At 35.9% G+C, this 15,584-nt stretch overlaps 1 pseudogene; it reads left to right on the forward strand.

The window, feature by feature from the left end:
* The first annotated feature begins 2,793 nt into the window (after positions 1-2,793).
* The window catches only part of LOC121217213 (MLO-like protein 1), a 99,701-nt pseudogene continuing 86,910 nt past the window's right edge, over positions 2,794-15,584 (forward strand).

Genomic DNA, 15,584 nt, shown 5'->3' on the forward strand with positions numbered 1-15,584 from the left:
ATAACATGGCTCTTTTTGCTAGGGCGATTTTAGTCTTTTTACTCTCGATTGTCTGTGACTCAGTCTCTCTCTCAGTTGTAATGACATATAGCATCACTTATTGCAATTGCATGACACTCTAAGAAAAAGATGTAATATGGCTCTCTTCGCTAGGGCGATTATGGTCTTTTTACTCTCGGTTGTCTGTGACTCAGTCTCTCTCTCTCAGCCGTTACGTGATTAGTGACACTATATCTGTCAATTCTCTAAAATTAATTTTTTAGCAAATAAAAAAAAATTAGTTGAAATAAAATTTACCAAAACATATAAATGTTTAAGGAAAAATTTAAAAACATATTTAATTTTACATCTTGCGCCAATTGTAGAAAACAAAAGTACCAGCTAAAGATCGAGGGGCAAGGGTAAGAAATGACATATAAATGTTATAATTAATTTGATTTTATTTCATGTCATTGCATGCCTTTGGTGAAAATGGTGTTTTGTCACGTTTCTATTCATCAAGATATATAGATCATTATTTACTACCATACTGTTGACAATTTTTTTCTCAGTGGAGGTAAAATAATACAAACCGATAAAGACGTTGGATCGACCAACCTCTTTTAAGGATAACAAGATTACAACATACTTTAAAAGGAAAAATCCTTTTAAATAAAATGGTCTCGATATACTTACTTTCGCAAAGGCAAAAATCCTCCACTCAAGCAGGTCTCGATATACCGTTAACAGTTAATTGCAGTGGTTATCTTTGGGCATTTGTTCATTTTCTTCTTGCTGAATTTTGTTGGTAAGATACTGAATTCGTTTGTATTTTCGCCACACGTCTTGAGTTCTGAATATTGACATAAAATCGAACTTCAGTTCTGTTTTCGCAGGTTGGCATACGTATTTTTGGATAGCATTCATTCCCTTCATTGTAAGTTGAAGTACTTGCATGTTGAATAAGCTAGGCAGGCATGTTAGCATATATTTCACAATGCTTCTTTTTTTAGACTTTGGCAGCTTTTACTTGCTGTTGGCACCAAGTTGGAACATATAATCACTCAATTAGCTCAAGAGGTAGCTGAGAGACTTAATATAAGTGTGTATAAGTGTGTAAACTGGGACTTAGCAGATTCATCCTGAGACTTAATGGGAGTGACGGTACCTTTCTTTCTCCAATCGATGCTCGTCGGAACATCTGAGAAGCTTTCATACATTAATAATGTTGATTGGAACATAGTGAGGTTGTCTTGTATCTTGTATCTAGTGTGAAATACAATGAATTCATCATGTGTCATGTCTGCAAATTCATTGAGACTTAACTTAGAACTTTTATTTTCATTATTGTTAAAATTCTCAATATACTCCAGGTTACCCTTAAATATATTAGGACGCTTTTCTTTCTCTTTTTTACTCTCATATTTTCAACTGTAATCAACAATGCATTCTTCATTTTTGTCAGCAATGACGTTTTCATGAATTATTCGAGAAATGACAAGAAATAATGCAAATGTCCAAAAAATTAAAAACAAAAAGGCATGGATTAAACTCATCATCTTTTTGCAGAGATACGACACTAATTTAAGGTTTTTATTTTTCTTTGCTAATTGCTAAATTGTGAAGAACTAACACATGCATGTGTGTATATGTAAGATTGTTTTTTTAAAGAAAAACTCATCTTATGAAATATCTGCATAAAATGCCAATGAAGTCAAATTTTTAAATAAAATTTGAAACTTTTCTATAAGAGAAAGTGTCAGTTTTTTAAAGAAAATTTTACTCATATGTTAGCAAATCCGAAATTGACATTTTTCATAATCACATGCTTTGAAAGAAAGAAAAAAAATCAAAATAATGTAGAATCACTTGAAACAGTAAAATAATTTAAGCTAACATGCAATGAATAAATCTCTAGTTTATTCGAGGAGAACTTCTTTTAAGTAATTTATTAATTTTGCCGAGCTTGTAAAATCACTTAGTTTTGCAACGAAGTTTCTTAATATAATGTTTCGCAGATGGACTTATTATAATCTAAAAATGATAAACAGTTAAAAACCAAAAATAAAGTCCAAAGTCCAAACCCAAAATCTATCTCAAAAGTCTAAAATAGTCCATTAAAATCAAAACAGAGTAAACTTAGTTAGAAGAATCACAAAATTAAATATGTTTAACCGAGCTTCCGTCGCCCTGGCCCATCTTATGTTTGAGAGTTACTTGAAAGTAAACAAATAAAGTAAACTTACAAGCTCAATGTATAACTTATTATAATTTAAACAATAGATACGACAGGCTACGCCTCGTCCTCCCCCTCATTCACATCATCCCCTTCCAAAATTCATTCGGAATGGCCTTCTTCGCCAGTATATGGGTAAAACACAATGTCCCTAACATCATCACATGCCATTTTTTCCCATATATTGAGTAAGTAAACTACCTTTCTTGTTCCATTTTTATAACAGGTGCAATAAGGTTTCAACTCATGCATGACGGGCCAAGTTCGTTTTGTTATACCCAGACTAGTTGTTGAAAATTGGCCAACGATGCTGCTGTTATATTTTTGGTTAACTGCATGCAGCTTGTAAACATACTGCAGCACGTATGCTTGCTGTAACAACAAGGCTGTTTAGTTACTTTGTTAAGCTACTTAGTTGAAAATGAACTAAGTTGGTATTGTTTTGATGTTTTTAGGTGCTGATTGACATAATCAGCTTGTGTGCAAGTTAAGTTTTACTTGTTTCAAAGTATGATTAGTGGTAGTAGGTAGTATTTGGGGATGTATTTGGCTATAAATGTATTGTTTTTTCTAGTTGAATGAATGAGCAAAAAGAGCTATCAGCCATAATCTCCCTTCCTGCACATTGTGAGCAAGTAAAAAGATTTCTTGCATCTTGCTTCATTATTCTGTGCTCTCTGTTTTATTCCTTTGCTCCTCCTCATCCCCAACACTAGTTATTGGGTATTAAGATAACAAAGAAACTTGGTTTCTTTTGTGTTGCCAAATGATATTTTCAAGTATTTATGTGATCTTTTATGTTCATTGTCAGGGTTTTCGTTCAGTTCGTCTCAGTTATAGTACCCTGCCACTATATGCATTTGGCACACAGGTAACAAATATTCGGGAAGGGCTGATTGGATGGGTTCGGAAGGCAAAAAAGAAGAATAAGGGCAGTGGTACCAGAAGGTCGTTGAATGATAGTAGCCAAGTTGGTCCAAAACAGGAGTCACCTTTGGTATGTGAGATGGATAAGGTTAATGGAAAGGAGTCTTCTTCATCTGCAGTATGAGTATATAACTATGGAGATTTGAGTCTAAGGGTGGGTTTGGTTGGGCGATTGGGTGCAGTGCGGTGCGTTTAGTTTATTTTTTGTCTACTCTACAGTATCGCTATAGTGTCTAATCTCACCGCTGCCGCTATTTTTACACTAATTGCAGGTAAACGCACCGCTCATCCAAACTCACCCTAAATAAATTTGTAGATTTGGTGTTGGGCTATACTAACGTTATTAGTCCCAAGCAGTTAGAGAGAGGGTTTTTTTTCCATGATGGTACAAAGAATACATTAGCCAATACATTGTATTGAAGCACTTATTCTTAGGCTTTGTTAACCATTGACGTTGAAAAATGGTCTAAATTCAATACTTCAAATTCAATACCAACAACACTGCTCAAACCTTTCACAAGCTCTCTACAAATACTTAAAAAAAATATATCAGAGGGACCTTAATTTCACAAGTAACACACTTTATAAAATCATATTTCACTAGTTGTTATAATGCTGACTAAACTCTTAAAAAAGCTCCATCACGGCTAAACATGGAAGTATTATCACAAAAGCTATTATAGCATTATCACAAAAGCTATTAAAGGGTAAAAGTACAACCTTTTATTAGGAGTTAGATTGCATTTTTCCTCTTCTACTCTGAAAATTGATAAATTAGTCCCTATACGTTAGATCAAAAAGCAAGATGATCATTTGTTTTAAAAATTTCATTCCTTTTTACAATTAATAATGGGTGTATCGGACAGAATAACCAGACAGTGACATATGACATGCCACTAGTATCTTATGCTAATATATAGGAACTAGTTTTTAACAATAAAAATGAATTAAATATTTAATAAGATGACTAATTTGCTCTTTAATCTAACATACTGGGACTAATTTTCTCATTATATGAGCCAAAATGTAATCTAATTTTCAATATAGAAGCTTTCGTAATACTTTTAGTGCTACTAAAGTGACTGAAGTACTTGTGTCTGATTTGTATACCTCTTCACCAAATTAATTATAAGAGGAAGAATTAAGGCTAAAAGAATAAGCATGAAGCCCAAGCAAACCACTTGGTGTAAAAGGACAGAGTTTGATAATAGTCAATTGCTACGCAATGGGTAGTTAAGCCAACAACTTTCTAATGACATGTAGCATGGCTTATTTGCAATTGTTGATAGTCTAAGAAAAGGATGTAATGTGGCTCTTTTTGTTACAGCGATTATGCTCATTTTACTCTCAGCTATCTGTGGTTCAGTCTCTCTCTCTCAGTCATTACGTGATCAGCGACCTTATAACCGTCAATTCTTCAAAATGATTTTTTTTAGCAAATTTAAAATTCACTTGAAATTATATTTACCAAAAAAAATAAATGTTTAAGGAAATATATGGCAACATATTTAATTTTACATCTTGTGCCAATTGTAGTAAGCAATAGTACCAGCTAAAGATTGAGGGACAAGAGTAAGAAATGACATGTAGCATTGATTATTTGCAATTGTTGACCGTCTAAGAAAAAGATGTAATATGGCTCTTTTCGTTAGGGCGATTACAGTCGTTTTACTCTCGACTGTCTGTGGCCCAGTCCCTCTCTTAGTCGTAATGACATGTAGCATGGCTTATTTGCAATTGTTGACGGTCTAAGAAAAAGATGTAATATGGCTATATTTGCTGGGGCAATTATGCTCTTTTTACTCTTAGCTGTCTGTGGCCCAGTTTCTCTCTTAGTCATTATGTGATCAGTGATACTATAACCATCAATTCTTCAAAATTAATTTTTTAACAAATAAAAAAAAAATTCACTTGAAATTGAATTTGCTGGAACATATAAATGTTTTTAAAAAATAATTGGCAGCATATTTAATTTTATGTCTTGTGCCCATTGTAGAAAACAAAAGTACCAGCAAAGGATTGAGTGGCAATAGTAAGAAAAGACATATAAATGTTATAATTAATTTGATTTTATTTTATGTCATTGCATGCCTTTGGTGAAAATGGTGTTTTTGTCACGTTTCTATTTATCAAGATACATATCATCATATATTATCGTATCGTTGACAGTTTTTTTCTCAGTCGTGGTAAAATAATGAAAACTGGTAAAGACGTTGGATCCACCAACCTCTTTCAAGGATAACAAGACTACAACGTACTTTCAAAGGTAAAAATCCTCCACTTAAACAGGTCTATAAGATATTAAACAAAATTTACCACCTGACCCTAAAAAATGAAGGCCGATATACCTGTTTTCGCAATGGCAAAAATCCTCCACTCAAGCAGGTCTCAGTATACCATTAACAGTTACTTAATTGCAGTTGGTATCTTTGGGCATTTGTAGTCATTTTCTTCTTGCTGAATTTTGTTGGTAATACACTAAATTCGTTTGTATTTTTGCCACACGTCTTGAGTTCTGAATATTGACAAAATGGAGCTTCGGTTCTGTTTTCGCAGGTTGGTATACGTATTTTTGGATAGCATTCATTCCCTTCATTGTAAATTGAAGTACTTGCATGTTGAATAAGCTAGGCAGGCATGTTATCAAATATTTCACAATGCTTCTTTTTTTACACTTAGGAAGCTTTTTCTTCCTGTTGGCACCAAGTTGGAACATATAATCACACAATTAGCTCAAGAGGTAGCTGAAAGACACATGGTGGTGACAGGTGAATTGGTGGTTCAACCTTCAGATAACCATTTCTGGTTCAGCAGGCCGCGCCTCGTCTCCGCCTCATTCATATCATCCTCTTCCAAAATTCATTCGAAACGACCTTCTTCGCCTGGATATGGGTAAAACACAATTAGCTCAAATTCCTTGCATTGATTGATATGGGTAGCTTTCTTCGGTGGTTATTCCTTGACTTTGGCTGATGTATTCGAAAGCATCCGTCATCCATCCTCCTTTACAAGCTCCGTATCCTTCATTTGTGCTCCAATCCAACAGTTGTTACTCAGATAATGAGATTAATTTACCAGTTTTATTTGGATTATCCCTTCAATGGCTGCCACTGCTGAAAATGCCCAAGAACATGCGACAAAAGTAAACCAACAATAACCCTTTGTTAAGTAAGTATATATACTAGCATTAGTGATTTTTTTCTATCAATCGAGCACCATATCATTTCAATAGAGAAATATGATTTTTTTTAAAAAATATATTGAAAGGTTTAAATTTTTTATATTGCACAAATAGTTTAACATTTTAATATACTCAAAATTTGAAGCACAGAATTTGAAATACGATTGTAAAGGCCTAATTTCATCCGGCCCGAAACTAAAAATAAATAAACAAAACATAAAAACCAAAAAATAAAAAGTCCATTTACAAAATAATGACCCAAATATAAAACCCAAACCCAAACCCAGTGTTACATAAGCTCAAGCTCAACTAACCTAAAGTTTTTCAAAAACCCTAAAACCCTAGGTCCTGCTCTCGCGTCGCTCCTTGACACGTCAATAGGCGCCCCTCTCGAAGACACCCACACCCCAGGGTTTGCTCCTCTACCACCCTTGCACCAAAATGACAAAGGCATGGATCTCTCCCCGCCGTTGACCGCGCATCGCCACCTGCAATGAGAAAGAAATAAAGACATAAATAGGAAGCAAAAACAACAGAAAGGACAGAAGCAAAAAAAGAAAACACAAAAACAAACACGAAAATTTGTAATCACTTGGCTATAAAAAGCTGGATAAACAGATTGTAAAATGGATAGAAAATACGAAGAACAATAAAACATTTAAAACAAAGGTGATCCTTTTGTTTTATTCTTTTATATTTCGAAAAAGCATAACAAATAGAAAAATAAAACCTGTTTACCTGAGTCCCATCACCTTCCTCTGCCGTTGGGGGTCTTCTCCGACGTGGAAAGCTCTAGAACCTTTTAGGGTTTGGCCTGGGCTTCGACGGAATGGGGTACAAAAGGCGTGTCGGCTAGGTGAAAGGGTCAAAAACTTTTTTTTTCTTTTTCTTTGCTAACGGAAGGCTTTCCCTTAAGATCTAGCTGAAAAGGGACTTAAAAGGGCCGTTTTTGTGTAACTCCAGCCACCGGAGGTGACAATTGCTGTCGTCAATGACCGGTGGCCACGGAAGGCTTCCGACAGCCCTTTGGCCGGATCCTAGGCCTTGATTTCAGAGAAAAAAGGGAGAAAGGAGAGGATTTTTTTTTAAAAAAAACACGGAAGAAGTATTTTTTTTTAATTTTTGGCTTTTATAGCCCTCCAAAACGGTGCCGTTTTGGGATTGGCCTCAGACGCCCAAAACGGCATCGTTTTGGCGTGACCCGAAACCTGACTCGAATCACTCCCCAGGATCCGCGTGTTTTGTAGAAAGGGAATATTTTTAGTTTTAGTCCTTCCGCTTTTTAAATGATTTTCAATTTTGTCCAACTGTTTAGTTTTTTTTATTTTCGCTATTTTTTTGTTTTTGTTGCAATTTAGTTCCTCGACCACTGTGGACCCATTTAGGGGATGATACATGTGCCAAGGCTTGGAATAATTACCCCTTTGGACCCTGCTCCTTTTCACGCATCACATTTTTGTCATTTATTCATTTATTTTATTACAATTTAGGCTTTTAATGTCATTTTAATTCTGATTCAGTCCTTGGTTTTTTTAATTTCAACCTTTTTATGAATTATTTTATTTATTACTTTTTTACCTTTCTTTAATATTCAAAATTCGTGTTATTTATATTTCCATTTTATTGTGCATTATTCGTCTTTATTATTATTATTATTATTTATTATTCATGTTAATATTATGATAGTAACTATAATATAATTATCGGTATTATTTCTATAAATTGCTATTTTTTTACTATCATTATAGTTGTATTATCATCACTCACTAGCATAACATTTTTATTTTTATTTTATTGATTTATTTATTTGTTCATTGATTTACTTGCTTGTCATTTTGATATCATCTTTGCCTTTTTTCTCGTTACTATATTACTTTATTTTGCTAACATCCGTGCCGAGTATCGCGTTAAAATATATTTGTCCATTTTATTACAAGGCCTAGATAAATAAAAAAGCATATTGTTAAAAGCTTGCATTCATTTTAGCATATGAATAGGAAATATTTAAAAAAAAAAGGCAAGGTTAATTTTTTTGGAACTAGAGGAGCCGTGCTCCTGAGTTACGGAGTATGGTCTCTTTCTCAAACCGAAATAGTTGAATATCTATTCTAAAAATATAAAAAAGGAGATTTAAGTAATATCTAAATGGCGATTATTCTCATTTTTGAGGGTTTAAGGCATCGTGTCCTAACTTACGGGGGCACGATCTTTTCTTCTCGATTAACTTGAAATAAGCCCTTTTCGTGAAAATCAATTTAGTTAAGCGATATTTTAATATCATGCAAAGAGGGATCATATTTTAAGTTTGCTTCAAATTTTTAGTTTTCGACATCAAAACATTAAGTAACCGATTAGGTACCAATTTTGGGCATTATGAGGGTGCTAATCCTTCCTCATACGTAACCGACTCCCGAATCCACATTCTTGGATTTCGTAGGCTAAAAATTACCATTTTAGAAAAATCCAGTCTTTTACTAAGATGGTTAAAATTTGAGGTGACCCGATTACACCTAATAAAAAGGATCGGTGGCGACTCCATTTTCATTTTAAAATAAAAAGTCGATTCAAAAAGGGTTTCGACAGCTTGGCGACTCCAATAAGGACAAAATAAAGTCAAGCCGCGAGTTGATTACTTTTTGGTCTTTTTGTCGAAAGTTGATAATTTAGTTTAAATTAACGATCCCTTCATTACATTTCATCCTTCATGTTTTACATTAGATAGCTCGAGTTATATAACGGTTTAGTACATCTATTTTATTGGTTCGAGATGTTTCATATGTATTGCATTGCATAATCGTTCGGGAAGCTATTCCTTCGTGAGATCTTCACCTCCATATAGGATAGTGGATCACTTTCAGGATACATTCGTACCTATGTCTTCGTGAGGTCTTCACCTCCATATATCCATAGGGAAATGTATTCCCTTGAACCGAACTTGGTCTATATGAGCCTATAATGGGTGAGGATTGAAGAATCTATTGGTTCAGGTACCCTTACTTTAGAACCGAGCCACATATAATGAGCTCTAAGAACCTACCTGAAGTAGAACCATACCAAACCTCTAGTGGTCATCCGAATAGATGTTCTATTTATTATTTCTTGCTTTGTATTAAAGCTTTGTATAAATGTACTGAATTGTTTCATTTTGGTTGTGATTGCATTGCATTTTCATCATAGAAAAGGGTGTTGATTCGCATTCAGTTTTTAAATAGAGAGCTTGTCATGGAAAAAAAGATTTCTTGATAAAGTGGAAGATAATGCGACAGTCCGAAGATGGTCTGAGAAAACACAACAAGAGAAGGACGACAGCCTGACAGAGGGATATATGTCAGAATTATGGGATTTATGTCAGAATTATGGGATTTCACTTGCATTTGTGTAACTCGAAATAATCTCCAAGAGTTGAAAGAAATATGAGACTAATGGGATGACGAAACCAAGCAGTTATTTTACCGTGACTATGGTGATTTACCTTACTTACTTGATGTCAAAGTGGATAAACACTTATTTTGAGCAATATTGGAATCTCGCCTATAGTTACTTCACTTTTGGAAAGATAGACTTGGTGCCCACCATAAAAGAGTACACAACTCTGCTTCGTTGCCCGAGGATCCAAGCTGACAAAGCTTATTTTGGAGCCGCCAACATCCCAACTTTCTTAAAGAGGCTAATAAGCATAACTGGGATGAACGAGCAATGGGTCGCAGCCTGAATTAAACAAAAAGGAGATAGTAAATGCATCCATTGGAAAAGTTTGCGGGAATTGATCTTGGCACATTCGGATACAAAGAAAATAGTCGACGTCTTCACTTTGAATATTTAGGGTTGGTCATCTTCCCCAAAGCACCAGGGCACATAGATGATACAATTTTAGATCTATTTGACTGGCTTGACAAAAGGGTCCCACCCGTCCCGAAAATTTTTGTTGAAACTTTCAGATCTTTAAGTGCGTGCCAGAGAGCAGGTGAAGAAAGATTTATCGGGTGTGCACAACTCTTTTTATCCTGGTTCCATAGCCACTTTTGCAAGGTAGAAAAAGTCTCTTATCGAGTATTCTCCGAGAACTACTATCCGTTGAAAGAATTCATGGCTACCCCAAGGCGAGACAACATTTCGGAGGAAAAGTGGATGGCAATTCTCTAGAGTCTCTAAGACGAAGACGTTGAATGGAGGGCCCTTTGGATGATCCCTGATGAAATTTTACACTAGTGTGGAGACTTCGACTGGGTTCTTCTACTCGGGATATAGATATCTATTGGATATGCCAATTTACTTGTATTAAGGCAGTATAGGTCGAGGCAGTTTATACCAGCGATGCAAGGGTTGGCTCAATGTGAGTTTGCGTACAAAGGTGATGATTACAAAAATAAGGTTCGTGAAATATCAAACACTTGGAACCAAACTCATACAATGAAAAGATTTGCCGTAAATCCCATGACGACCCCCAAATGTGATTGATGGTGAGGTAAATGAATCAATGATAATATCCCTATGTCAAGTCAAGAAAACACTCGACCAATAGAAGAACAGTTACAAGTGATCTCGTCTGAGTTGGAGATCATAAAGCAAGACTTTGAAAAGAAGAGTTCAGAGTTAGGGAAAAGGATAGAAAAGTTGGAATAGGAAAAGGTTCAGCTAGGATTAGACATCGACATCTAGAAGTTAGAAGCTAAGAAAATGAGAAAAGGAAAGACCAAGGCTGAGGCAGACTTGGATAGCTTAAAAACGAATTATAAGAAACTACGTTTGTCGATAAGGACTTCCAAGTTGGGTAAAACATCAGAATAATGGCAGTAAGAAATCCAAGAAGAAAATATTAGAGCTGATTAGTGGGAACAAAATTCCAAGATGCTCGAGCTCGAGAAGATGAGATTGAGAGCCCGGGTAGCAGAATTAGAAATGTCACGGCATCAATATCGTAGTTGTAACTCTGTGATTAAGTTGAAAGCAAGCCTGAACAAGATTAAAGAGTTGAAGGGAAAGATAGAAGAACTCTAGGCCATACTACAAAATTGTGAACTTCGAGTTGAGCTTATTGAAACGAACAATGAACATTGGAAAAGCAACTCTAACAATCTCAAGGTTATATCAGGGATAGAGGTCACATCATGGGCGAAACTTTAATTCAAGTACGGGAAGTAGCTGACCATTTGCAAACCCTAGCAGTTCAGGCTAACATGTTAAGCTTGAGATATGAATCAGAATCAGATCGAGGCCAAGAATTAGCTTGACTCCTTAGAAAAGTTAAGGCTTTGAGTATTAGGGCAAGGTCGTATATGTAAAATATATCCATTTTATGTAAAGAGATTTGTTTTCTAGTAAAGTTGTTCTAGTAGAATTGAATCAAAATCAATGCCTCCTTTTGCATTAATTTTTCACTCATCAGCATTACATTTCATCATATTCATTAAATTTAATAAAAAAGACCCTAATTAATAGAAATTATGACAGTTACCCTGGAAACTAACAAGAATTTTCAAAACAAATATCGTTACGGTACCTACGATAAAACCAAAGCCATGGATCAAAGGTTAGAGATATTGGAACAAATTCAGAAAGACATGGAAGATCAGTTGCAAGCGTAGCTGCAGGAACAATTAGCTAAGGTACAGCAAGACATGAGAGATCAAATACAAGAGTCCCAACGAAGCATAATAAGCCAGCTCACCCAATTGCTGGCCGAAAAGATCAAAAAGGGAAAAGTATTGTAATTAACTCTGGGGATGATAATGAAGACCCCACATACCTCTCAAGCTTTACCTCGTTGAATGTCCAAGCCTAACCAATGAAAGGTACCTATTACCATAAGACCACAACAATACCAAGCCAGCACTTCAGCAGTGGTGAACTATTCAACGAGTTCAGGTTCTAATCCTGGAGATAATCTGACCAACCCTGTCGTTCCAGATTTGGATGACTTAGCAGAAATGGATAGAGTAAAAGTAGAATTGCCAAAACAACTAGAAGATCGGTGCAAGTGCTTGAAGGAGAAATTCACAGCTATGGAGAACGTTGATTACCTTTGCTGGGTTGATGCTAAGGATTTGAGCTTAGTCCCAGATCTAGTGCTCCCACTAAAATTCAAGACTCCAGAATTTGAAAAATACAATCAGACTAGTTACCCTAAAGCCCATATCACAATGTTTTGTCGAAAAATGATAGGATATGTTAATAATGACCAATTGTTAATCTATTGCTTCTAAGATAGTTTGATCAGGTCGGCTGCCAAATGGTACAATCAGTTAAGCCATACCAAAATCAACTCATGGAAAGACTTGGAACAGGCTTTCATGAAACAATATAGTCATGTGACCGACATGACACCCGATAGAATTACGCTGCAAAACATAGAGAAGAAGCAAGTGAAAGCTTTAGGCATGACACTCAGAGATAGAGAGAGGTGGCAACGCAAGTTCAGCCACCTCTTCTGGAGAAGGAGACAACAATACTTTTCGTAAACACTCTGAAAGCCCCGTTCATTAGCCACATGTTGGGAAATGCTACCAAGAGCTTCTCAGATGTAGTAATGTCTGGAGATATGATTGAAAATACAGGAGTGGGAAAATAGACGTGGGGGAAAACGCTAAAAGATTTACCCTGAGAAAGAAATAAAATGCAGTAAACACCGCAAGTGTGTATAATAAAAGCTATTCAAAACTGGTCACCGTAGGCCAACCAAGGACTGTGACAACCAGCCACCAAGATCTTTCGAGGCAAGAATCAACTCAAGGCCAAATACGAAAAAACTCTAACGCACACCCATCTCGATGACATATAGGGAGTTATATCAGAATTTGTTCGATGCGCATGTGGTATTCTCGTTTTACTTAAAACCCACACAACCTTCGTTCTTAAAATGGTATGATACGATTGCTTAATACGAGTACCACGTAAGAATAATGGGGCACTCAATTGAGAACTACATTGCATTCAAAAAGTTGACTGAGAGATTCATCAAGATGGGGATCGTAAGGTTTGATGATCCCTCGGGACCTAATGTGATTGGAGATTCGTTACCTAGTCATTCAGACCAAGGGGTAAACGTGATAATAGAGAGTGGAGGAAAGGGGACCAAAACCGATGTTACAGAAGCAAAAGCCCCACTAAAATAGGTTTGGCAAAAGATGATAGATGTAGGATTAATCCTTCAAGATTTAGAGGAGATGCCCAAAGAGGTGAGGAGCTACTGTGTGTTCCATGTTAAAGAAGGTCATGAGATCCAAGGGTGCATTAAGTTTAGGGCTCTAGTGCAAAGTCTGATGGATAATAAAGAAATCAAATTTTTTTGAAGATGTTAACAGCTTGGAATGAGGAGATGCTTGTGCATTAGAAGAAGGATCAACAGATAAAGTCTGCAAGGTCAATCACCCAGTAGTGATTATTTCACGACCAATAAGTAATAAGATGGGAACACAAGCTGTGCCAAGAATAATAATTCAGAAACCCATGGCTTTTCCTTACAAGGATACCAAAAGGGTTCCATGGAATTATGACTGCAACGTGATGATCCTGAGAGAGGAAAACTCGTTTAGTACTTCAGAAGAGGGCTAGGATATTGGTTTCTTAAAGTGTAGTGGGAGGCGCTATGACCCTGCATGTGCAAGAACCGAGCCCATTAAAGGAAAAACCCTGGTAGTTGAGCATAAGAAAGATAAAACAACTAGATGTGAATCTCCTGTTAATAAGCCTGTAACTGAGAATGAGGGTAAGAAATTCTTAAAGTTCTTAAAGCATAGCGAGTATAGTGTTGTGTAACAGCTACACAAACAACTAGCACGTATATCAATGCTAGCTTTGCTCTTGAGCTGAGAGACAAATCGTAGCGCGTTGATGAATGTGTTAAATGAAACTTATGTCACTGATGATATCTCTATAAACAAGCTAGACCGTTTGGTTAATAATCTGGGTGCCAAAATTTTTTTCTTTTTCAATGATGATGAAATATCTCCAAGGGGCATGGGATCCACAAAGGCCCTACATATCACTACCCATTGCAAAAGATATACATTGTCGGGAGTGTTAATCGAAAATGGATCCATACTGAACATTTTGTCTCTATCCACACTGATTAGGTTGCTAGTGGATAGCTCTCATATGAAGACGTGCCAAAATATAGTGAGAGCATTCGATGGTACAAAAATAAAGGTTATGTGGAGGATTGAAATACCTCTCTGAATTGGTTTGAAAACATATGAAGTAGATCTTTTGGTAATGGATATCAAACCCTCTTATAACTACTTGTTAGGTAGGCCTTGGATGCATTCGGTTGGGGCAGTGCCTTCATCACTACACTAAAAATTAAAGTTGGCAAAGGAGGGTCGACTGTAACATAAACACTGAAGAGGATATCATTGCATCCGTAACTAGTGACGCACTATACATAGGAGTGGATGAAGAGACAATAGAATGTTCTTTTTGATCACTGGAATTTGTTAATGCAACTTTCATTGTTGAAGGAAATAAGATCCCAGTGACAAAAATATCCAAAACCACGAGAATGATCATGGAGTTGGCGGTTGGGAAAGGAGCCTTGCCTGGAAGAGGACTCCAAAAATACCTTCAAAGAAGAGTCGAGGAACCAATGCTGATGGACAAACAAGATCGCTTTGGCTTAGGGTACAAGCCAGATGTAAGACAAAAGAAAAAAAGAGTTGGAAAAGAAACAAGAAAGAAGAATAGCGCGACTAAGTGGGGAAGAGGTCAAATGGGAACCCATGATCTTTCCCCATATATCTAAAACATTCGTGTCAGGAGAAATCATTTATCCTGAACGAAAGATGTCAATAAAAGAAACTGCGGAAGAAATGTTGGGAAATCTGAGCATTAATGCCATATCTAAAGAAGGAATTGGAGAAGAAAACTTATCAGGCATTTGCCCTTATTTCCCCAAAAATGTTCTGAATAATTAGACTACGGAAGAGATCCCTGTAAATTTTAGAACTAATTCAGAGTAATGTTTAAAACACACTTATTGCTCTAAGCCTGGGAGCAATAAGAATCCTTTTGTGAAAAAGGCATTTGTCTAATATCTTTATTTTAATAAAATGCATCTTTGTGTCTCATCTTGGCAAATATTCTTTTATTTTTTCCATTTCATTCATACTCATACGACACAAATATTTTTCTTAGATTCATTTATTCTTTAGGTCTTCTTTTATTCCTATAACAGGTATCTAGATATTAATGATACGAGCGACGCTGCTGCTGACTTAGAGTCTCCTTTTGAGCAGGATATGTGTCCAGAGGAACCTCGGGACTTTG

The sequence above is a fragment of the Gossypium hirsutum genome, chromosome D05 (genome assembly GCF_007990345.1).
Source record: "Gossypium hirsutum isolate 1008001.06 chromosome D05, Gossypium_hirsutum_v2.1, whole genome shotgun sequence".
Lineage (NCBI taxonomy): Eukaryota > Viridiplantae > Streptophyta > Magnoliopsida > Malvales > Malvaceae > Gossypium > Gossypium hirsutum.